We start from the raw sequence: 24,621 nt of genomic DNA, 5'->3' as shown, positions 1-24,621 counted from the left end.
TTCTTTGCTTCAGCATAATTTATATATAAAATTCAGTTAAGATGAACTTGATTGATTGCCTGGAAGAAGAAAAGCCATAAACAGGGAAGTCTGAGGCACTGTTTACTAGCAACATGACACTTAGTTTCCTTTTCTGTAAAATCGTTATTCTTACATCATAGAATTCTTATGTGAATTAAAAAATATAATTCCTCTAAAACACTTTTCGCAAAGCTTGGAACACTGTTAATTGCTCAATAAATGCTACTTGAACTTATTAGTGTTATCTTCATTATTATTTATTAAGCCTAAAACTCTTTGAGAGGGAGAAGTGGAAGTGCTATTGCCTTTGCTTTGTTGTTGGTGATGGATTTCAAAGCCTGGACATAGACAAATGGCTTTTACTTAGTATATTGGGCAACTATATATTCTTCCCCCAGCCGACTTCCTGAATATCAGTGGACGTTGCAGAGGTGAGGAAGAAGAGCTCCATGAATAAGGAGTGCAAAAGATTCAGAAATGGAGGTAGTGATGGACAAATTTGAGTTGCTCCACAGTTTTCCTGAGAGTCAAAGCAGACTGTTAGCCTGTGAGTGGGTTCATGTTGGGTATCATCTTTGCACAGTGACTGCCACCCATAGGTGCCCACCGAATGCTTATTGAATGCGTGAATTCTGACACTTCCTGGTGAGCCCTCATTGTGTTCTCAACCTGAAACCTGGGTGACCCCAATTTCTGCCATGAAGTCTCTGGGGCTAAACATCATATATTAGGCTACTTTCTCTGAAGTCTTTCCTGAGCCCTCCAAGATAGAATTTGCCAACCTGCCGCCCTTGGCCTATATGCTTTATATTATCTACCACTTTTTATCACTAAAAATAATTCTCTTCATATGCCAGACTGTAAGCTCATTGAAGACAGGAGCCATATTTTATTCACCTATGTATTTTCAAACCCTAGCATAAAGCCTGGAGCAGAGAAGGTGTTTAATAAGTATTTATTTGCTTAATGAAAATGAATGATGAACAGTTTCAGTAGGGGTTTTAGTTGGGAAAGTTTTAGATCATTGTGTTGAAAGGATCATTATTATGCACTATGCAGTCCATAGGTTAAGGCAAAGTGGATGACTGGGAACCAGGGCTGAAGTCTCAGAAGGTGAGAGAGTTTCTTGTGTGTTGATTACCAGTGATGACAAGGGTAAAAAGTAGAGAGAATGACCTTTTAAAGCAGAGAAGCAGAGAAAAAAATATGAAGGTCAAAATGAGAATAAAGAGGACTGTGTAGTGAACCATCATTCTATCCTCAAGGAATGTCAAAAAACAAGAAACAAACTGGAAGGAGGGTGATAGAGATGATGAGAGAGACTCTTCAAGGTCATCTATTTTATCACACTCAAAATTTGTTTTTGTTTTGTTTTGTCTTTTTTTTTTTTTTGAGATGGAGTCTCACTCTGTCACCCATGGTGGAGTGCAGTGGCATGATCTCAGCTCACTGCAAGCTCCGCCTCCCGAGTAACAACATTTCTATATTTTGATGGGGTACAGTGGCTCATGCCTGTAATCCCAGCACTTTGGGATGCTAAAGAGGGTGGATTGCTTGAGCCCAGGAATTTGAGACCAGCCAGGAAACATGGTGAAATTCTCATCTCTACCAAAAACACAATAATTAGCAGGGCATGGTGGGGCACACCTGCAGTCCCAGCTCCTGAGGAGGCTTAGTAGGGAGAATTGCTGAGCCCCGGAGGGCGAGGCTGCAGTGAGCCACCATTGCACCACTGCACTCCAGCCTGGGCAACAGAATGAGACCCTGTCTCAAAACAAACAAAACCAAACCCCAACAAGCAAATAAAAAACAAACAAAACCAAAAAGCCATTCTGTATTTTAACCCATCTTCATCTCTTTCCCTCCTGTTTCAAAGCAAGATGTGTTAGTCTCTTTTCAAGGGTGCTTTCTCACATGGGATGTTAACCTTGTTCTCGTCTTGTTCATCAGTTACATACCTTCTTTCTTCCCTTTCAATATTATGTTCTATGCTTGCTCCTTCTGCTTCCAACACATATGCCTAAGCCTTCCTTACTCTAAAATCATCCCTTCCTTTGACCTTGTTACCTCTTTTGAGCTTCTCTCTAAATCGTGGTTTCTTCTTCATTGCTAATCAGGTTGTCTACATCTGGGCCTCCATTTCATCACCATTTATCCGATTTGGTGATGTTGCTGAAATTACTTAGCCACTATCAGTGATCTTCTAGTCACAAAATATATTATTTCTTAGTGCTCAATCCACTAAACCTCTCTGAAGCATCTCACACTGCTGACTTTTTGTCAAAATATGACCATCAACATTTCTATCTAAAATCTAATCTCTATGGTGATTGATTAAACAAACGAATATTGAGAAGTTGGTATGGACCAGCACCATCCTGAGGAAAAAGTGGTGAGCAAAACCAGATGAGGTCCTTGATCCTTGCTGGAAGTTCAAGCTTAATTGGTGGGTGAGACAGTCAATTCATCACACAAGTAATTAACATTGCAGTTGTGAAAAGGGTGACCAAGCAATCCTCCAACAGGGAGATGTGACCTCATCAGAGAGGTGAGGCAAGGCTGCTCCTGTGGAAAGTCCTTTACATGGACATCTGAGGGGTGTTCCAGCCTTAGCATGGATAAGAGAAAAACAGGAGCGTGTTTAAGCAGAGGGAGCAACATGTTTAGATTGCCTATGGCAGGAGGCAGTGTAAAGAGTACACAGGACTGAAAAAAGGTCTGGTTGAATGGAGAGCACTCAGGAGTGCTGCGAGGGAGATGCAGCAGGAGAGGGATCACTGGAGCATTATAAAGCATGTTGAGGTGTGAAGCAATAGGGAGCTATTGAAGACTTTAAACAGTGGATGGCAAAATTAGATTCAGGTTTTGAAAAGATTATTCAGGCTGCAGCAAAATACAACTAGTGGGGAGAAGAATGGGTGGAGTTTATCAGCCAGCTAAGGCTGCGGCTAACACATCCTGTAATCAAGAGATGATGGTGCCTTGAACCAAACAAGTGGAGGTGAAGGATTAAATAAAATAATTGATCGAATAGAACTTGGTACACAAAGGCAATCAAGAAAAAGTGGCCGAATGCAGTGGCTCATGCCTGTAATCCCAGCTCTTTGGGAGGCCAAATTGGGAGGACCACTTGAGTCCAGGGGTTTGAGACCAGCCTGGGGAGAAAAGTGAGACCTCATTTCTACCAACCCAACCCTCCCTACACACAAATTGTTTTAATTAGCTGGGCATGGTGGTGCTAGCCTATAGTCCTAACTACCTGGGAGACTGAGGCAGGAGGATTGCTTGAGCCCAGGAGTTGGAGGCTGCACTAAACTACAATCACATCATTGCACTCCAGCTTGAGTGACAGGAAGACCCTGTCTCTAAAAAAAAAAAAAAAAAAAAAAGAATAAAATAAATGTTCTATCAATTGGTAAATGGCTTCAGTTAGATGACACTGGCACATCTGTGCTGCATTTGTAATATGGGTTTACAACTGCATTCTTTTTCTGCCTCCTTTGACATTTCCCCCTGTTTGACTTGCTTACCTCAGTAGGCTTCCCTGTCTCCTCTCACAGCCTTTATCATAGTACACTGTGTTTACGGGTTTGCTTGTCTCCTCCAATAATTTGTAAGCTCCTTAAATATGAACAATGTATTACGTCAGCGGTTCTTAAACTTAAGGTTAGTAGGAGTCACCTAGGGATTTTGTTAAAATGCGTGTTCTGACTCATTAGATGTGGAGTGGAATCTGATTCATTCCTAATAAGACCCAGGTGACACCACTGCTGTTAGTCTAAGGGGATTACTATTGGTAGAAAAGTCTTTATCCAACTTTTTATCCCCCGTGCTTAGTAGAGGGTCTGGTACATAGCAGACTTTTTGACAAATGTCTGTTGAATAAATAGCCTATTCTACCTTTCCAAAGTCTTTGCTAATATTTCCTTTCGTGTACCTAAATCCCAAGTTATGATTTTAACATCACCCTATATTTTTAGTTTTCCATGTCAATTTCTTAGTTTCCCAAGTTACTCTTTCCTGGACAGCTCACTTTCATGTCATCCTGAAAACAATTTTGCAAATCCACCTCAACTACCACTATATTCTCTAAATACTTTCTCAAGTCTCCTCCCAGGAAAATGATTTTTCTCCCTTTCTACTCCATTTTGCTGCTTCATTTAAAAAGAGCAAAGGTGGCTGTTTTTCTATTTTTTTACTGTTTTATGTTTACTTCCATTCAAATCTTGCTCAAAGTGCTACCCCTAACTCCAGAACCTCCAGACTATACATACTTTAGGAGGAAGGCAATCTAAATCTTTACTTTTTCTAATTACTGTATATGTAATAGGACCCAGTAAGTATGCATGGAACCAATGAATCAATGAACGTAGGTGAATGAGCCCAGGCAAATTTTGTGAAGAGACCTTGGGTTCCCTTCTTGAATTTTCATATTTGAAGTATCTCAGGGAGGACTTGTAGCTATCATACATATCTTCCAAAGTCTAAATAAGCCAGTAGGTTCCTGTGGAATTTAGATAGAGCGAATGACAAGTGTTACCAATGATCTCCCAGCTTTTGGCCGGACACAATGGCTCATGCCTGTAATCACAGCACTTTAGGAGGCCAAGGCAATGGATCACCTGAGGTCAGGAGTTCGAGACCAGCCTGGCCCACCTGATGAAATCCTGTCTGTACTAAAAATACAAAAGTTAGCCAGGTATGGTGGCGGGCACCTGTAATCCCAGCTACTCATGAGGCTGAGACAAGAGAATCACTTGAAGCCAGGAGGCAGAGGTTGCAGTGAGCCAAGGTCATGCCATTGCACTCCAGCCTAGGCAACAGAGTGAGACTACGTCTCAAAAAAAAAAAAAAAAAAAAATATTTAAGGTGTGAAAATGGAGCAAGTGATAGTGTCACATCTCTGTCTTCCTTGTTCTCTTCCCACTCAGAAGATATAATCGCCCTGAATCATCTTGACACCTGTTTTTGTGAAAATCCTCCATGTACACATAAAAACCAGTGTTCCAGACAATGATTAAGTCTTTTTTTCTGCAGCCATCTCACCAAAGATCAGGGAACTTTGGAGTCTGCTGAATAAAGTGACTCTGTTCCTTGGGATAAAGTGTCCCAGGATCCAGAAATAAAATAACTACTAGGTAAATACAAATTTAACTTTAGAACATAGCAGCATACATCTTGTATGTAAATCGAGAGTGTCCTTTTAAGTTGACAAAGTATTCTAGCTACGCTTTTATTTTACTTTATAAACAAGAGATTGTTCCAAATTTTAAAAGAAAAAGTCTGCCACTGGCTTATTTCATGACCGTGTTCATGAAAAATAGGCTATGATTTTCCTATTTGAAACTTAGACATGTATAGTACTTGATATCTGAGTAAGGTGAGGTATTGTTTGCTTTAGTAGGTCAAACAGTATTTTCTTCTACTATTTTTACATTATTAATTTGCCTACTGTTTTCTTTAAATAAATGAGAGGTACGTTTTTTCAAGGCTGGATATGTCACCGTTTCTGAATTAGTGGGATCTAACTTAATGAGTTTTCCACATTCATCCATCGTCTGTCTTTTCCAGTTTGGTTTTCCGTGCCCATATCAGTAACCAGATAAACTAGGTGAGATTATATCTGTATGCAACTAACATAATTTGTAAACACCCAAAATGACTCCTCTGCCTTTGTCTCCAGAGATAATATTCAAATAAAAATTACCATGGATACACAATTAGGTCACTTTATTTTTCTTTAAAGAAAAATATTTTCCTCATCTTCATTAGGACAAAATTAGTTGAGTCATAAGCAATCAAGACTCTCCAATGTTTCGTAAAATACATCTATCCAAACATACAACTGATGAGAGTTCAAAGCATTGAGAAATACTGAAGAGGCAGGCATGCAGGCAGGAAGGAGATCTGGCTGGATGGTGTCGGGATGCAGGTTTATTTGTGTTAAACCAAATGGGGCATTCTGGGCAGAATTTCTTCTGAGAGGGTTATTTTAGGATTCCAAGTAGTCATTTCTTGTGACTCCCCTCTCTCCCAACTCACCACATTCCTCTCCCCATTTTCCCTTAATCTTTATGAGGCACTATTTAGTAAATTATCATGATAAACATTGTGGCCATCCCTCTGCACATGTGTGGTGGTGGTTTGGTTTGCTCCCAGTGTTCTCCCCTGTACCGCTCTCCTTGCCTCTCCGCCCACCACTTCCTGCTCTCACTTCTCTCCTTCCAAGCAATCTCAGTCCTTCCAGTTCTTTCCTACCCACTCTTCATCTCTCACTTCCTGGCTGTGTGATCTACTAGGGCCTCATGAGCTGGTAGAGCTTTTAGCAATCATAAAAGTGACAGGTGCTGTTGCATACAAGACAGGGGACCCCATGTGTTCCTTCCCCTCAGTATCATCACGGCCCCTCTATCATGTTACCTAAAGGAATTATTGCTCTTTCCAAGGGTTTAGGCATTTTCAAACACATCAACAAAATGCTGCTCTTACCTACAAGGGAAAATTGCCATCTTAATTCCGATTGAATTTTAGGAGTGTGTTTATCATAGAGAAAAACATCTATCTATTGATTTTATTCCCCCATCTATCTCGTTGGTCTCTTCTTTATTCTTCTCATCCCTGATATCTCTGCTCACCTTTTGCAGGTGTCTTTGTAAGTCTTTTACCCACTTCCTCTAAACTTTGAGATTTGACTTTCAAAGTCTCATTTTCAATGAGGCAAATAAATAAATAAAAAGCTTGTTTATTATTCTGTCATTATTGCTTTATCATCATGACATGAAATACTGAATAATGAGGATGCGAACACCCATTTTATGGGCCTATCGCAGTCTTTTCTGTATAATTAATACCTATCATTAGATGAAAGTCATATCATTTGCAATTTGATGCAGCTTTCTTCAGGATTTCTTGATGACTCCTAGGTAGTTTATATGCGAGTGCACCTGTTGCTTGTAATCAGGTTTTATTAGATAAATAGACATATAGCCCTTTGCATGCTCTCCTTCACTACTCATCTTCTCAAAGGGCCACTTGGAGTGCTGAAAAGCAGCTTTATTATAGCTTCTTTGCATAATAAGGCCGGCCATCCCTCCTCTGCTTCCTTGCTTCCCACTCGAAGGAAATATTGCATCTGTCTCACTAAGGGGATTCATGCTGGATGGCCTTGTTATAAAGCATAGAAGTTGGAGGTATATAAATCTAACACATATCCATAAAAAGAACTTGTCTTAGACTAGGCTTATGGTACCCTGCTTGAGTTCTGTTTTATCCTATTCCTGGAAAAATGAACTATTGCTGACATTAAAAACATAGCATCTTGTAATAGTTTCTTATCTCTTCCCTTAATTGCACAGACAAAGCTGGAGAGAAATTGGGTCACACATTTATGGGGTTTAAGTTCGTATGAAATCCTGCTCCATTTCTTTTTTTTAGGCTCCCAAGTAGCTAAACTTTTAAATTGTTGCTAATCTCATATATCATGACAACAATGGCCCTTGACTTCTAATGCCCTCCGAAGTACTTGTCATTACTCACAGTGGGCCAGAGGAGCTGAGAGCTCACATAGAGACACGTGCAAATTCATCACCACTACTGAACTGGCAATTTCAAAGCCATGCCCTCCTGATGCTGGGTCAGTGGCTCTGGCCTCACCTATGAAGGATGGCCCATTCCTTCATTTGGCAGAGTGTTTTCCTGACCCAGAATCCTGAGGATGAGTAAGCTAATCTTAAAATGCAGAGGGACTGAATACTAGATGCCTTACCAGCACCCACAGGGTTCATTGCACAATGTTCTTGTTTATACTACTCCAGAGCTGCCCTCCTTTTCCTCTGAAGTTGCAAGGTTTCACTAGTGCAGTAGTTAAGAGGAATGAGACAATATGCTAATGGAAAATTCTGGGAACATTAATTAGTAATTTGTATGAGGTATTTGTGGAGGAGCATTCTCTAAGCTAGACCCTAATGGCCAAGTTTGACAGATAGTTTCTTTATCTTTTCTTGTGTTTAAAATTACATTTTGTATTTTGCACACCTAAGAAAATTTCTCTCACTTTTGTTAGAACATTGATTCTTAAAAAGTGTTTCTGAAGGGATAGTCCATTAAGTGATTGAGAATGCCAAAGTCAGCCTGCCTGGGACTTAATCTCCTTTTCCTACACTCTAACTAGACTTGGGGGACAAGTTAGTTAATGTCTCGAAACTTGATTTTTCTCATCTGTAAAATGGGAATGATAATAGGACCCATCTCGAAGTTGTTCTCGTGAGTGAATTCATGTAAAATGCTACACATGATAGCATAGAAAGTAGAGGCACTGGAGACAAATAGACTTGGGATTCAATCCTGGATTTGTCTCCTGCAAACTATGTCATGGGCACATTTTTAACCTCTATAAGCCCCAGGTTTTTCTATAAAAATAGGATAACTACTAGTAGAATAGGTTTTGGTTATGGATGAAAAGAATATCTTGAAAACATCTGTTGTATCATAAGTGGCCAATTAATACTGGTTTTCTTGTATTAAGTTGTTAGAAACAACAGGATACAACTAAAAAGCATGAACTTTTGATGGAAACAGACTTGAAATTGACTCTACAATTAACAGCAGTGTGGCCTCTCCTTGCACAAGTTATATACATCTTTGAGCTTCAATTTCCTCATTTATAAAATTATCAAATAACTGCAAAAATTAAAAGAAAAACTATATATTTATATTAAACTCATGGCTCATGTCAGTATAAGTTCTTGTCTACTTGGGGTACTAGAAGTCAAATATTTTATAAATGCAAAGTAAGCCACAATAACATTTTGAATTCTGATAATAGGAGAAACTTAGATTAAAAAGGACTAGCACTTCTTAGGTAAAGGAACACTTACCCATAGTTCTTCAGATCTACTGTTCAAGATAGAATTATTTGTCAAATGCAGTGAGTGAGTGAGTATTAAAGGATAAGATTAGGGATCAGAAGTCCCTTTTTGATAAGCTTTCAAGGAGAAGAATCTAGGGACAGGGGCTATTTTTACTCATAGATTTCAAAGTTAAAAAACAACTAGCATCTCTTCTCTTGAGTCTGTGATACTTTCGGAGAAACCTGGCTTACAGGGACAGGACGTCTTTCTAACTTAGAAGTGGTTAAAGGGAGTAAAGCAGTCCCACCCCTCCTTGGCATGCATTGGTACTGAACATTTTCCACTTTACATAGAACTTGAGATCTTATCATGAAACCCTGTATTTGAGGCTCTATTCTTAAAAAAAAAAAAAAGTTACAAGAAATTATAGAGGGAGCTTGCACAGTTGGCAATTGTTAGCAAACAAACCAAACCAAGAACAGCAGGCCAACATAAATTCTCACCAGAAAATACTGGGTGTGAGTGCCTTCTGGCCAAAAAAAAAAAAAAAAAAAAAAAATTCAGTAAATCCAGAGCAAGGGATTTGAGGGGCTGAGACTGATTTTTTTGTTGAACTCCTACAGTTTCTCACTTCAACTTTGTGAATAAAATTTAAGCAATAAAGACAATCTACATTACGTTATGGATTCTTACCCTGAGGTACTGAATACTTTCAATGAATATTATACTCTATCTCCCAGTCACAGATCAAACAACCCATTGAAATTTACTTCCCTAGACTGTATTCTTTATGAAAATAAAGGAATCTTTAAGTTGTTGCTCTAATGCAGAGAGAAGGGAAGACTCAAAACTTAATGGGCTTCTCAGACTCAAGATACCCAGGCTTCAAAAATGAGTTTAGGGGCCGGCCACGGTGACTCATGCCTGTAATCCCAGCACTTTGGGAGGCTGAGGTGGGTGGATCACCTGAGGTCAGGAGTTCAAGACCAGCCTGAACAACATGGTGAAACCCCCATCTCTACTAAAACTAGACACAGCTCTGCCTTGTATAACCTGTACTTGTGTTGGTATTTTGGGAGGGTAAAATGTTGGGTAATGATAGGCGTATCTTCAATAAAAGTGTGACTGTTTATGTGATAAAACTAATCAATTCATTAAAAACATTTTAGAATGAGGAATGAAACATTTCTTTTTTTTTTTTTTGACATGGAGTCTCGCTCTGTCGCCCAGGCTGGAGTGCAGTAGCACGATCTCGGCTCACTGCAAGCTCCACCTCCCAGGATCATGCCATTCTCCTGACTCAGCCTCCCAAGTAGCTGGGACTATAGGCGCTCGCCACCACGCCCGGCTAATTTTTTGTATTTTTAGTAGAGACAAGGTTTCACCGTGTTAGCCAGGATGGCCTCGATCTCCTGACCTCGTGATCTGTCCGCCTTGGCCTCCCAAAGTGCTGGGATTACAGGCGTGAGCCACTGTGCCCAGCCGAAACATTTCTTAAAGTCACACCATCCAGAGTCTATCATTGTTAACATTTTGGTTTACTTTTCTCCAGCATCCTTTTTGGAGGCTGGAAGAGGCCATTTATTTCTTAGAATAGTCATACTAATTATGCATCTTTCAATTTGGCATTTTTCATTATCTATATTTCACCTTATTATAAAATTTCCCCCAAACATAATTTTGATGGCTTTTTAAAATTTGGATAAGTCCTTATTTCTTCGTGAATCCCCTTCCTTTTCCTGTGCCTTCTTCTCTACCTTTCCATCTCTACAATCTCCAGATATGTATTTTATATGAAGTGCCAAGTATAGGGAAAAAGAGAGGCTCTAAAAAAGGAGCTGTTTCCGCCGGGCGCGGTGGCTCAAGCCTGTAATCCCAGCACTTTGGGAGGCCGAGGCGGGCGGATCACGAGGTCAGGAGATCGAGACCATCCTGGCTAACACGGTGAAACCCCGTCTCTACTAAAAATACAAAAAACTAGCCGGGCGCGGTGGCGGGCGCCTGTAGTCCCAGCTACTTGGGAGGCTGAGGCAGGAGAATGGCGTAAACCCGGGAGGCGGAGCTTGCAGTGAGCTGAGATCCGGCCACTGCACTCCAGCCTGGGTGACAGAGCAAGACTCCGTCTCAAAAAAAAAAAAAAAAAAAAAAAAAAAAAAAAAAGGAGCTGTTTCCAATCAAATACTGAACTGTCATAAAATAAGCATCAACATTACATTAAATAGACCGATGAGTCTACTATTACTATCCTGTTCTAAAGCACATAAGTTTTTTTTAATGCTGGTTCGTTAATTTATTTCTCCTTAATAAGTAATTCATGCTCACTATACGCAACGGTCAAACTAAATGAAATTATTATTTTTTTTTTGAGACAAGGTCTTGCTCTATTGCTCAGGCTGCACTGCAGTGATGTGATCATGACTCACTGCAGCCTTGAGCTCCCCAGGCTTGAGTGATTCTCCTACCTTAGCTTCCCTAGTAGCTGGGACTACAGACATGCATCACCATGCCTAGCTAATTTTTTGTATTTTTTGTAGAAACCATGTTGCCCAAGCCAGTCTCGAACTCCTGGACTGAAGTGATCACCTGCCTCGGCTTCCCAAAGTGCTACTCTCTCATCTAGAGAATAAAAGTTCCTTTCTCCTGGCCAGGCGCGGTGGCTCAAGCCTGTAATCCCAGCACTTTGGGAGGCCGAGACGGGCGGATCACGAGATCAGGAGATCGAGACCATCCTGGCTAAGACGGTGAAACCCCGTCTCTACCAAAAAAATACAAAAAATTAGCCGGGCGAGGTGGCGGGCACCTGTAGTCCCAGCTACTCAGGAGGCTGAGGCAGGAGAATAGCCTAAACCCGGGAGGCGGAGCTTGTGATGAGCTGAGATCTGGCCACTGCACTCCAGCCTGGGCGACAGAGCGAGACTCCGTCTCAAAAAAAAAAAAAAAAAAAAAAGCTCCTTTCTCCTAAATTTTACTCCCTAGGGGAAATTGTTTTAAAGTCATCTGCATACTTCTAGACTTTTAATAATGCATATCAAACACATATGTAAGCATTCTGTTTTTAAATAACATGAGATTATTCTAGATACACTAGATACACTGCAGAACACTGTATAGTCTAGATATTCTAGAACACTGTTCTGCAGTATATCTAGAATAATGTTTTTACTTTCTGTATCTTAGCCTTCTTTCCATTGAGTTAATACAGTTCTCCCTCATGGTCTTTTGACAAATATATAATACTTCATTGTACAGATCACCCATAATTTAACCATCCCCAATTGATGGACATTGAGTTATCTATTTCTTTGTTATATTAAATAGTGCTGCAATTGATATCCTCATGGATGTACTCCTGATTTCTTAAAGAAACACTCCAAAAGTAGAATGGCTTGGTCAAAAGTTATGGATACTTTTGTTTTGTTGGAAGATGGCAGATCACTGTCTTGAAAGGTTCTTTCATTTCACCAACAATGGATGACAGTGTCCATTTCCCTACACATGTTCAAGATGACAATTACGGAGTCTGATGAAAATACTCTCAAGATACAATTTCCTATTATGTGATATCGGTCTACATTTCTCCCTTTTCTCTGTTGCACACCAAATGAAAAGACATTTTGGAGAAAGGCAGGAGGCAAGGAGAGGCGAGAACAAATAGAGGAGACAGGTGGAGACAAAGGGTCTGATGGCCTTCTGCCTGGCTTGCCATGCTGGCTTGCAAGTACATAAATTAGAAGCTTGAGGGCAGCTGGGGGAGGCTGAACCCTCTTGACTTCTGGATGGCTTTGGAACTACAGCATTGCTTCTTTGGTGGGGCCCGGCTGAGGTTAGCACAGGTATAAGCTCAAAGATGCTCACAGTAGTCATATTTCAGCTCTCTGGGTCTTAAAGGCCTGCTTTTAACATGATTGGGGTGTCAAATGAGTGAGCAACTGATACCTACTGCTCTAACTCAACTACTCAACATTTTGCTGTTGAAGAAGGAAAGAATGAATGACGGGGAAGAGGCATAGCCCTTTCCAGTTGCTCCCTGGGAACCACTCTCAGAGCACCTTCTTTGCATTTATCACAGTGAAATTAAGTAATTAATTAGGTGGCTTATGTGATGTTTAATTTTTTTTCCTTCTGTTTCAACTGCAGGATTTCTAAGGGCAGGGGCCAGATGTGCCTAATTCATCCCCTCCTCCAGCAACACAGTTACCAGCACAGAGTGGGTGCTTAATAACAATCTGATAAACACACCCTCAAGAGCACATCTCCTGTTTCCTTCTCCACAGTTGCCTCAAGGACCTACATCACAGTGCAAAATTGTCAGGGCAGTGACACTATTAAAAAAAAAAAAGACTTTTTAAAAGAGCAGCTTTATGTTTGCAGCAAAATTGAGTGGAAAGTACAGAGAAAGTACCTTTACTCCCCTGTCCCTGCATAGTCTCACCCTCTATCAACATCCCCACCAGGGTGATGCATTTGTTACAACGGATGAAACTAATTTCATTGATTGGCACATTGTCACCCAGAGTCCATAGTTTACATTAGGGTCCACTTTTGCTATTGTACATTCTATGGATTTAGACAAATATTTAATGACATGTGTCCACCATTATAGCATCACACAGAGCACTTTGACAGCCCTATAGACAATGACACCTTAATAAAAAAAAATCGGCCGGGCGCGGTGGCTCAAACCTGTAATCCCAGCACTTTGGGAGGCCGAGATGGGCAGATCATGAGGTCAGGAGATCGAGACCATCCTGGCTAACACGGTGAAACCCCGTCTCTACTAAGAAATACAAAAAATAGCCGGGCGAGGTGGCAGCGCCTGTAGTCCCAGCTACTCGGGAGGCTGAGGCCGGAGAATGGCGTGAACCCGGGAGGCGGAGCTTGCAGTGAGCTGAGATCCGGCCACTGCACTCCAGCCTGGGCTACAGAGCGAGACTCCGTCTCAAAAAAAAAAAAAAAAAAAAAAAAAATCACTTGTTTTTAGCACTCAATATTGCTTAAAAGTTTAGGAAGCATGCTTGACATCTATAAGCAGAGGGCTTAAATGGGCACAGGGTACCAAGAACTGCAGGACACAAAGCAACCCAAACCTGACTCTACAGCAGCATTCAAAAGAAAGCAGAGTGGTCTTGTGGAGTAGCTTTGTTAGCAAGCATGGAGAATCAGGGTACCCTTTTAGGACCCAAGGGACCTCTGGGAACCGGGTTTTGATTAGAAGTCAGTGGTCATGGGGCTTGGAGAGACCAGTGAGTAATTTCCTATTTCAGCATGGATAAATACAGGAAGCACCAAGACAGCTGAGCTCTGAAATGGCAGACAAAGGCCCAGATTTTCTTAAGTACTGGCTGAAGTGGCTCTCATCTAAGCCTGCTAATTAGGGGATTTCATCTCCCAGCAGGTGAAAAGGACAAAGGGCTCTTTCCATAGTGTTTTGCCAGATTCTAAGGTTAAGCACAGTCCAAAAGCTATTAGCCTTCTGCCAATATGAGAATGAATCACAAGTAATGTGAGGGAATTAAAATCAAGGTTAGATTAAGTCAAAAAATAATTAAAAACCGTTTAAGGGAATCAGGAAGTTATGTGATGTGTACCTAAGTATTTCTTTTTCATTTAATCTTATTTCAAATTGTATATATTATCATTAACATGCACATGTGGGGGTGGTTTATGTTTAATCTGTAGAGGTTGCTATTTTAGTAAGGTTATATATAAAATACTATGGAAAGAAGCATATGAGATACAGAATTCCATGCTAAGCACTGAGAAGGTAATTACCCTACTGGGAAGGATGCCTGACCTAGGGTCCCCTAACAGGCACCACCACCACCTGGTGGCTTTTGATGACGTTGCAGGAGTAAAGGCTCAGAGGAAGCCTTTAGCTTCTGGGGAGCATTTCTTACAAATTCAATTCTTTTTTCAGTGAATATGATTCAGTTGCTATACTGCCAAAGAGGAGAAAGGGTCTAATACTTACTGAGCATCTACTTTAGGACAGGAACCACTCTAGGACTTTGTGTATCTCATCTAGCAGCCCTATGCTGTATATAATATCACTGTTTGGCAGCTGAGAAAACCAACACCTAGCAAGATCAAGTGACTTGCCCAGACTCAGAGAACTGGGCCTGCCAGAGCTGTGGGCTGAAATCAGATTTGCCTGACTCCAGAGCCCATAGTTTTTGCAAAGCTTACTGCCTGAATTTGGCATAAGAAAGGGTGGTGAGATGCCTTATGACTTTTTTAAGGGATCGATCCAGAATTTAGACCCACAGTTAATGTATTCATTTTTGGGCACATTTAAGAATAAGTATTTGTCATACCAAAATGATATACTGTTCATCTTTTGGAATACTGGATGAGATCTTTTGCCAAGGTGGTGTGGGTATCCAAGAGAAGTGAGAAAAGGTTAAATCTGTTAGAATGTCAAAGCCTACAAATTAAGAAGATTTATTTATCTAGCAAGTATTTATCAAGGATCTGTTTTATTCTAGGTATGGAGAAATACAAATGAATTGAATATGATTCCTGCCCACAAAGAACTTATAAAGTTGTAGACATGTGATGTCATATCTTATACCTCTATTCTATCACACAACTTCAAGTAATCTCTTAGAAACAACAATCACAAAATTAAATAATGAAAATGTGGTACCATTCTTACCTGGCTTTCCTCCTGTCTTCTATAGCCTTATCCCTGTTTGTTTTTCTTTTGCTTGTTCAACATTAAGGTTCTGATTTTAGCTTTCTTTTTCTACCCATTCTCTCCTGATGACCTTACTCATTTCTATTGCTTCAACCGCCATTCACTTTATCTTTATTAATTTTTTATTTTATTGAGATGGAGTCTTGCTTTGTCACTGAGGCTGGAGTGCAGTGGCACAATCTCGGCTCACTGCCAGCCTCGCTAACCTCTGCCGCCCGGGTTCAAGCGATTCTCATGCCTTAGCTTCTGGAATACCTGGGATTACAGGCATGCGACACCACACTAATTTTTTTTTATTATTATTTTTACTAGAGACGGGGGTTTTGCCATGTTGGCCAGGCTGGTCTCAAACTCTTGACCTCAGGTGATCCGCACACCTAAGTCTCCCAAAGTGCTGGGATTACAGGCGTGAGCCACTGCTCCCGGCCTACCATTCATGTTAATAAGTCCCAAGTCAATATCCAGATGTTCCTCCTGAGTTCCAGACCCTACATTTTTAATGATCTATTATATATTGAACTCAATATGCTCAAAATTCTTCTATTCTCAATTTCAGTTAGTCACATATGTGATATGTGCTCATTTGCCCAGTACTCTCAGTCAGAAATCTGGGTGTTATTTTAGATTTCTCTTGCTCTTTTTCTTTCCCATTCAATTGGTCACCACGCCCAGAAAGAATACTTGTTAAACACCTTGTAAGTCTCTTCCTTTTCAAAATTTCCACTGCTTTGAGCACATGTTGTCTTTTACCTGAGATACTGTAACAGCATCCCACCCCCTCCCCCGCGTGTCATTCCTTCTATTTCAGCCTTTGCACCTCTGCTGGTTGACGTTTCTAAGATGCAAATTAGATGCTGTTATTCCCAGTTAAATTTAATTGACTCTCTCCTCTGATAGCATATGGCATTGTTAAGAACAGGAGCTTGGGAGCTAAACAGCCTCGGCTGGAACCCCAACTCCATCACTTGATAGGCTTATGTTTATACAAGGGTTAGTTACTTAACCTCTGTGTCAGTTTCTTCACTGTAAAATAGGGGCTGATGATAGTATATATTGTGTAGGATTTTTGCAAGGTTTGAATGAATTAATACTCATAATGCACTTAAAACAGTACTTGGAGTATACAGCTATCTCTACAGAAATGTTTGTTAACTAAATAAGGTTTAAACATACACATGTACTATAATACTTAAGACCTGTAGTGACCTCTCTGGTCCATGTCCACTTTTCCAGTTGCATCTATGTCCCTCCGTGTGCTTCTATTTTAGCCATATTGAACTGAAAACATAGCGTTGTCATATACCTCCAGGCCTTTGCACAGCCTATATCTTCTGGGTAAGATGCCTTTCACCATGATCTCTTGAAGACTTCTACTCGCGATTAAAGTTCATTCAAAAATTAGCCGGGCGCGGTGGCGGGCGCCTGTAGTCCCAGCTACTCAGGAGGCTGAGGCAGGAGAATGGCGGGAACCCGGGAGGCGGAGCTTGCAGTGAGCCGAGATCGCGCCACTGCACTCCAGCCTGGGCAACAGCGTGAGACTCCGTCTCAAAAAAAAAAAATAAAAAAAAAAAAATAAAGTTCATTCAAGGGTCACCTCCTCCGTGAAGACTTGAGAGCAGTTAGCTTCTTCTCTGTGCTTCCATAGCAGTGTGTACGACCATTACAGCGCTTGCCACACTGCTGTGACTCCGAGCTTACAAGTGTATCTAACCCGCTAGTGTATTAGACCTGCAATGGCAGGAATTGACTTTGTTCTATTCTCTTTTTTTTTTTTTTTACTTTTCATCTCTAGCTCACAACATAGTATCAGACCCAGATATGTGCTGTATATGTGTTTGTCATTGTTATTTTCTTTTCGTTTTTTTTTTTCTTTTTTTTTTTTGAGGCGGAGTCTTGCTCTGTCGTCCAGGCTGGAGTGCAATGACGTGATCTCGGCTTACTGCAACCTCCGCCTCCCAGGTTCAAGCCATTCTCCTGCCTCAGCCTCCCGAGTAGCTGGGACTACAGGCGCATGCCACCACGCCTGGCTAATTTTTGTATTTTTTAGTAGAGATGGGATTCCACCATGTTGGTCAAGCTGGTCTCCAACTCCTGACCTCAGGTGATCCACCCGCCTCGGCCTCCCAAAGTGGTGGGATTACAGGTGTGAGCCACTGTGCCTGGCCTGTTATTTTCTCATCGTAATGCTATAGTTGGAAGGGCTTTAAAACACCTAATCCAACCTTTTTATATTGAATATGTAGAAACTGAGGACAGGGAGAGAAAGAGATTTACTTAAGGTTTTCTTGCTAGAGAGTAGCAAAGGTGAGACTGGAACCTAGTTTTGTTCCTCTATCAATGCTCTTCTTCTCTACATTATTACATGAAACTCTTGTTCCTCCATTTTTTATGGGTCTATTAGGAGTCAGGAACCACGTGACCTATAGGGTGTGCGAATCCGTTTGCCAGCCCGACACCCTCGCAGCTGATTTTAAGAAGAGACGCTTACTCAGAGACCACACTCCACCTGGTGGCAATTTACCTAAACTGCAAGTACCTCTTCCCTTGGTGTTGGTGACTACTTTTCTTTGCCTTCTCTCTTCCTACTGATTCTTCTTTCTCACTTTTGTCTGTGAGTTTCTCTTTTTTCATCTGTTCAGTAAATATCGTGGTTTCTTTAGGTTCTTGACCCTCCTACTCTACAGTCTCTCTTTGAGGGGCAGGAGAAATTCATTTACTCTTGAGCTTCAAATACTATCTACATGCTGATGACCCTTACGTCCTCATCTCCAACAAGAATCTCTCTCCTGAGCTCCAGCCAGAGCCACCATATACATTGACACAGTTTGGTCCCTGTACTTCCATGGGGGGCCATTCTCATGGTAGTCTATGTGACTGGCATCCCCCTGGGGTTAGGTAGTGCACTGCAGCAGGCTTTCTTCAGGAATCTCAAACATAACATGACCCAAAGTGAACTCATTATTGCCCCTCTGAAAGCCCTTATCCGGGTATGATGCCCCCTTCATTCCTTTGTCATTGCTGGCACTTTTATTCCTGACCACCACCTCATCAGCTCAATTACCAAATCCTGTGGTTCCTACTATCTAGCAATGCTGGTTTCTCTTCCTGACCACCACCTTGTCCACTCAATGACCAAGTCCTATGGCTCCTACTATCTAGGAATGCTTGTGGCTATTTGCTCTTCACTTCAGCCTTTCTTATCTTGGCTCAGGCCTTCAGTATTGCTGGCTTGAGTTATTGCTGCAGCCGCCTTCTAACTGGTCTTCCTGACTCTAGTTTTGCCCATCTTTAACCCAGTCTTCACACTGCTGCCAGAAAAGACTTTCTAGAATATAAACTTGCATGACGTTTTTCTGTTGAAAACCCTACAATTGTTTCCTGTTGTCTTAGAGTTAAGTTTAAATTCCTTAAAGTGACTTACAGAGTCATCCAGGACCTGAGCCTTGATTTCCCGTCCAGCTCCCTTCTTTCCCTTTTCCTGCGCCATTCACTCTCTATTTTGGAAGTGGCTGTTCAAGTGAAACATAGTCACTTTCACGTCAGAGCCTTTGCATCCCTACTCTTCTCACTATATTTGTGATCCTCCTTGCCTGGCTAATCCCGATTGGTCTTTGGGGCTCAGCTGAGCTTCCTCTGCCAGGAAGCCCTCCTTGACCTCCTAATCCTGGATCAGTGCTCCTTTTCTCTTTTTAGAGGATACCAATGTCCTCTCTTTAAAACCTTTATCTTACTTTATTGTAACTTGGCTCTCACCTCCCCACCTCCCACATTAGGTTTATCTTCACTAAGGCCAGGGCCTACTTTTCCAGTGAAAGAATACACAGAAAGGAGAAAGCCTCATGAAAAGTTTCTTTGTAATTTCAAATCTCCAAAGTGATAGAATGGTAGTGGTTTTATCTAAAGGCACAAAGTATGCTGGGTAAGTCCTCTTCGTGAGAAGTGGCAGGACCCCAAGTAGGAGGGCCTAGCCTGTACCACAGGCTAAGGGCCCGGAAAATATAGGCTGGCATGAGAGCCTAGTGAACCTTAACAGCTGGAGATCTTCACATTGACACATCTTGTTCCAACAGCATTCTGAAATTCCTATGTAGAAGATTGAATCTTTTAGCTTAAAGACTTATATTCAATTCAGCTGGAGCAGTTCCTGGCCTCACATCCCCACCTGGAAAACAATAATTACAGTCCAATGAGAATTAGTGTCAAATTTTCTTCCAAAAGGCAGTTATAACAGAGTGAGCATGAAGTTAGTGGATGCTTGGCAGATGAAAAAAGGATCATTTTAAAGTTGGGAAAAATGTTCAAAACCAACAGGCCAAAGCACAAAGTTTGCATATTTCAAGATGAAGTATGAATATTTTATAATTTTGCAGGATTGGCCTTTGCACATATATCCTTGAAAATTCATCAACTCTATGAATGTCTTTGGCTTCTAGACAAATTAATTCTCTTGATCTCCAATGAGAAAGAAATAGAATGAGTTACCAAGAGTGTTTAAGATTGTATGATTCTTAGTATAAAAAAGAGTCACGGAAACAGAGAATAAATTTAATGCTCTAAAAAGTTGTCACTGTTAAAATGACGTGTTAGAATGATATGTTAAAAAGCAAATTTAAAATTCCTGATAAAATTTTTAATGATATTAGAAACATATTATAAAGTCAAAGATTTTTTTCTTTGTTAAAAACTCAATTTAAATGATCATTTTCAATAAGCTCCATAGAAGTGACTTTCGAAGTCAAAGTTTTTAAAAACAATCTTGAAATGAGCTATCTATATAAATGATGGAGTTTCAGATATTGCGACTTCACTGCTTCCACATTCCTAAAGCAATACTGAAAACCCAAGAAACTATTCTGCAGTACTGGCAAAGGCATGCATGGTTTTATTCTTTATATGTAGGAGTTTAGCCTACTCTAGACCTCATGAAAGATTGACTTGCTTAGGGTAAAAGTAATAATTTTTAATATCACCTTTCTATTAGTTCTAGTAGAATGCACAGGAAGGCATAACTCACTCCTGTAACAATAATGAAGAGAGAAATATGTGTATGGATGGATGTCATCAGTAAATGCCTTTGGCTAAATAAGGCACAATTTATTTGAAGGACATACAGCTGAATGGGCCTTCGAGTGGTCCAAGCATGAAGAGGAATGCAGAACTGTCAATGTTCATTGTAGGTGCCTGCCCTCTCTCTTTCTCTCCCTCCCTTCCTTACCCATCCTACCTATTTCTCCTTTCTTGAAGGAGATAAGTGAAAAGGAAAAATACACATGGTAATGGGAGAGGAATGAAGTTACACCAGATGTTAGAAGAAATATAGGTGGAGTTGCAGTTAGCTAAATGAAGTAGAATGAGGAAGACAAAACATGATTACAGGGAATGGGAAAGAGAAGCAGAAAAAAAAGCCATTTGAGGCACTGTTAACAAAGAAGGGAAAAATTATTTTTGTGGGGAGCCATTTGAAATTACAAAAAAGCAAAATAATCTTTGGTTGCCATATGCTTCAAGAATCATAATATTTGAAGTTTGGTAGAGCAGAAGTAAGCATAATTTCATTGGTCAACATGTAGTGATTTATACAGTAAAGTCAGTAAACAAATGATGGCAGGAATATTAACCTATTGTCAAGTAGACAAATTTATGAAATAGAACTTGCAATGTGGAAAAGACTATTAAAAGCAGATGAAAATATGGACCATTACATGAGCCATGCAATGTAGTTTTCCTTTTTTTTCTTTTTTTTTTTTAATTTTGAGACGGAGTCTCGCGCTGGAGTGCAGTGGCCGGATCTCAGCTCACTGCAAGCTCCGCCTCCCGGGTTTATGCCATTCTCCTGCCTCAGCCGCACGAGTAGCTGGGATTACAGGCGCCCGCCACCACGCCCAGCTAATTTTTTGTATTTTTAGTAGAGACGGGGTTTCACCGTGTTAGCCAGGATGGTCTCGATCTCCTGACCTCGTGATCCACCCGTCTCGGCCTCCCAAAGTGCTAGGATTACAGGCTTGAGCCACCGCGCCCGGCCCCCAATGTAGTTTTCCTAAAACAACAATGATATGGTTTGGCTCTGTGTCCCCACCCACATCTCCTGTTGACTTGTAATCCCCACGTGTTGGAGGAGGGGCCTGGTGGGAGGTGATTGGATCATGGGGGTGGATTTCCTCTTTGCTATGCTCGTGATAGTGAGTGAGTTCTCACGAGATCTGATGGTTTAAAAGGTGTGGCACGTCCCGCTTCAGTCTTTCTTTCTCTCGCCGGCCTGGGAAGAAGGTGCTTGCTTCCCCTTCACCTTACACCTGACTAAGTTTCCTGAGGCCTCCTAGCCATGCTTTCTGTACAGCCTGCAGAACTGTGAGTCAATTAGACCTCTTGTCTTCATGAATTACCCAGACTCAGGTAGTTCTTTATAGCAGTGTGAGAATGGCCTCATACACAACATGGCACTGCAGCAGCTGAAGTAAACCAGCCCATCTTATTGTTTTAATTTCGACATCTTTTCAAGTGAAATTAAAATGCTGTTGGTGTCACTTAAAATAAATGTTTAACAATAAGACAAGGTTGAGAAGTTGGTGATAGCAGACGTCACTGGGGAGAAGAAAAACATGCGTCTCAAACTTGAGTCATGTGGCATGTAATTACAGAGAGATGTGCACAGCTCTAAAAAATGCATTTTGAAAAGCATTAAATTTTGTAAAAAGCATCAACCCCTCAGGTCTGGAGTTGAAGAATGAGTCATGTCTGAAAGCAAGGAAGTGCTTGTGATTTAGCATTTTAACTCTTGGGGAATGGCTTTATACAGAATAGTTGGGCAGATTTAGCAAAATTGGTACCTTCTCTTTAGAACAGTGAAGCCGCAGGATTCCTGAGAAAAGTGGGCACAGTTGGTGCTTAAGCTTTTAGTCAATGAGTGTTGTGAAAAACAAGAATAAAATCATAATGACTTCTTCAAATTAAAATGATGTCAGAGGCCACTAATAATCTAAATAGAGATGACCATTATATATAGATGGAGCCTAGCTGCAAGGTCCAAGCTTGCCTAATTTGGTCCAAGATTGCTGAAATATTTAAAAAAAAAAAAGTAAAGATGCCAGGTGATATGAAACTCTGACTACAAGCCCCCTGCTATCCTACCTTCTGCATTTTTAAGACCTTGTGGAACACTAGTTTTGACTTACCCTCGCAAGCCTTAGCTTCACAAAAGCAGTGGCCTAATCATTATCAGGTCACTAAAATCACAATTCTCCCAGGAACCCAGAGTCAAAATTCCTGAGTCTTCTTTTATACCTTCTTTAATCTCATCTCCCATATCCTGTAAGTCATCGTGCCTTTAGAATCTTTTAAAAAATATCTGAGCTTTGCTCCTTCCTTTCTACATCTAAAGTCACGTCAGTCTGCGACCTAATAATCTCAAGCCTGGATTGCTAAAATTGCTTCCTAGAAGCACACTGCTATGACAATAAAAGTATGCCTGCACATTTCAATTAAAGAGCCGTTACTACCCTTGATGAGTCTGTAACTGCTAACAGTTTTTAATGTGCTGAATTGTCTACAAAATTACTTGTATAGACTTCATCAAAAGCATGTAAATGTGTTGCAAAATTCATAATTATAAAATATAAAGTGTAAAGTTTATTGAAAAATGCATCTCCCATTGAAATAGATAAAGATGGCATTTCCTCCCATCAGTTTGCCAATCTGCAGATGAATATTTCTTATCTCTATAAAGGGACAGAATTCACCTTCAGTTTTCTCCTCCTTCTGTGCCTCCCCATCTCCTCCATCCTTCTTCCTCATTCTCTTTTTCCCTTTCTTTCTTAACCTAGGGGTGGGTCCTGAGAAATGTTGCTGGCAAAAGTTGGCGGAATGGAAGGAGTTTTGAGATAGGACTATCATTCAGTTATTTGAAGTCCTTCTAAGTTGTATGCCAGAACAATATAGTAATCCATAATCAAAAATATTTTTAATTATTTGGCAGCTGATGACCTCATGTAGTTTTATCAAATGCAAGCATTGGAAACCCTCTGATTTTGCAAATCATTTAATTTCCCAATATCTAGGAAGTATATTGAAAAGACTTGAATACAACTTATTAGCTATTATTCCCATTAGTCTTTAACTTAGAGACCCTTGTTTATGGGGCTAAAATGACATAAAACTGGGGTAAAAATAACTCCATAAATTGGATGCTTTGTACTTTAGGAATGTACCCATTTTTTTCTGAGCAGAGATCTATATATTATTGCCAAATTTCAATTATCTAGGAAATTATTTCAAAAGTCTTTAAAAGTCATGACATCTGAGAATTATATATAAATTCTAATATTATGTTTTAATGGAAAATAAATTTTTATAATTATGTATTTGACAGAATTAGAACAGATTTGAATCCTCAAAAGAGAAACTAATTCTAATTCAATGAAGCTGGTTTTCTAGGATTTAATATGTTATGTACTAGAATATGATATGGAAACATTTTGTCTGACACCTGCATATAGGAGGATATTCTGTTTTAAGACTATAGGTTTAAGTTTTTGTAAAAATTGACATAAAAACTGTAGACCATTATTAATTATAGGGCTTATAAAAGATGTTTTAAATTAAAAGATGCACTAAATTAAAAGATGAATTAAATATTGCTCTCAGTACATGATTTATGATAGACGCCGATAACATAATCCTTTTATTTTAATCTTAAACTCTGAAGTCTGTGGATTATATACGCATGGATGTAGTTGACAAATGCAGGCAAATGGGAGACTTGTGCCCAAATGAAAAATGAATACCTGTTTATAGCATCTAATAAATTTTTTTTTTGAGATAGAGTTTCACTCTTGTTGCCCAGGCTGGAGTGCAGTGGTGCGATCTCACCTCACTGCAACCTCTGCCTCCTGGGTTCAGCAATTCTCCTGCCTCAGCCTCCTGAGTAGCTGGGATTACAGGCACGTGCCACCATGCCCAGCTAATTTTTGTATTTTTAGTAGAGATGGGATCTCACCATGTTGGCCAGGCTGGTCTCAAACTCCTGACTTCAGGTGATCCACCTGCCTCACCCTCCCA

The 24,621-nt window shown here is 40.4% G+C and overlaps 1 protein-coding gene across 10 annotated transcripts in view; it reads left to right on the top strand.

The window, feature by feature from the left end:
- Nucleotides 1-24,621, top strand: part of LOC105498364 (uncharacterized) — a 308,776-nt gene that overhangs the window by 69,845 nt on the left and 214,310 nt on the right. The window lies entirely within an intron of this gene.

This window comes from Macaca nemestrina, chromosome 19, assembly GCF_043159975.1.
Source record: "Macaca nemestrina isolate mMacNem1 chromosome 19, mMacNem.hap1, whole genome shotgun sequence".
In the NCBI taxonomy this organism is placed as follows: Eukaryota; Metazoa; Chordata; class Mammalia; order Primates; family Cercopithecidae; genus Macaca; species Macaca nemestrina.
Note: the sequence above shows the minus strand (reverse complement) of the source record. Positions and strands in the feature narration are given on the sequence as shown.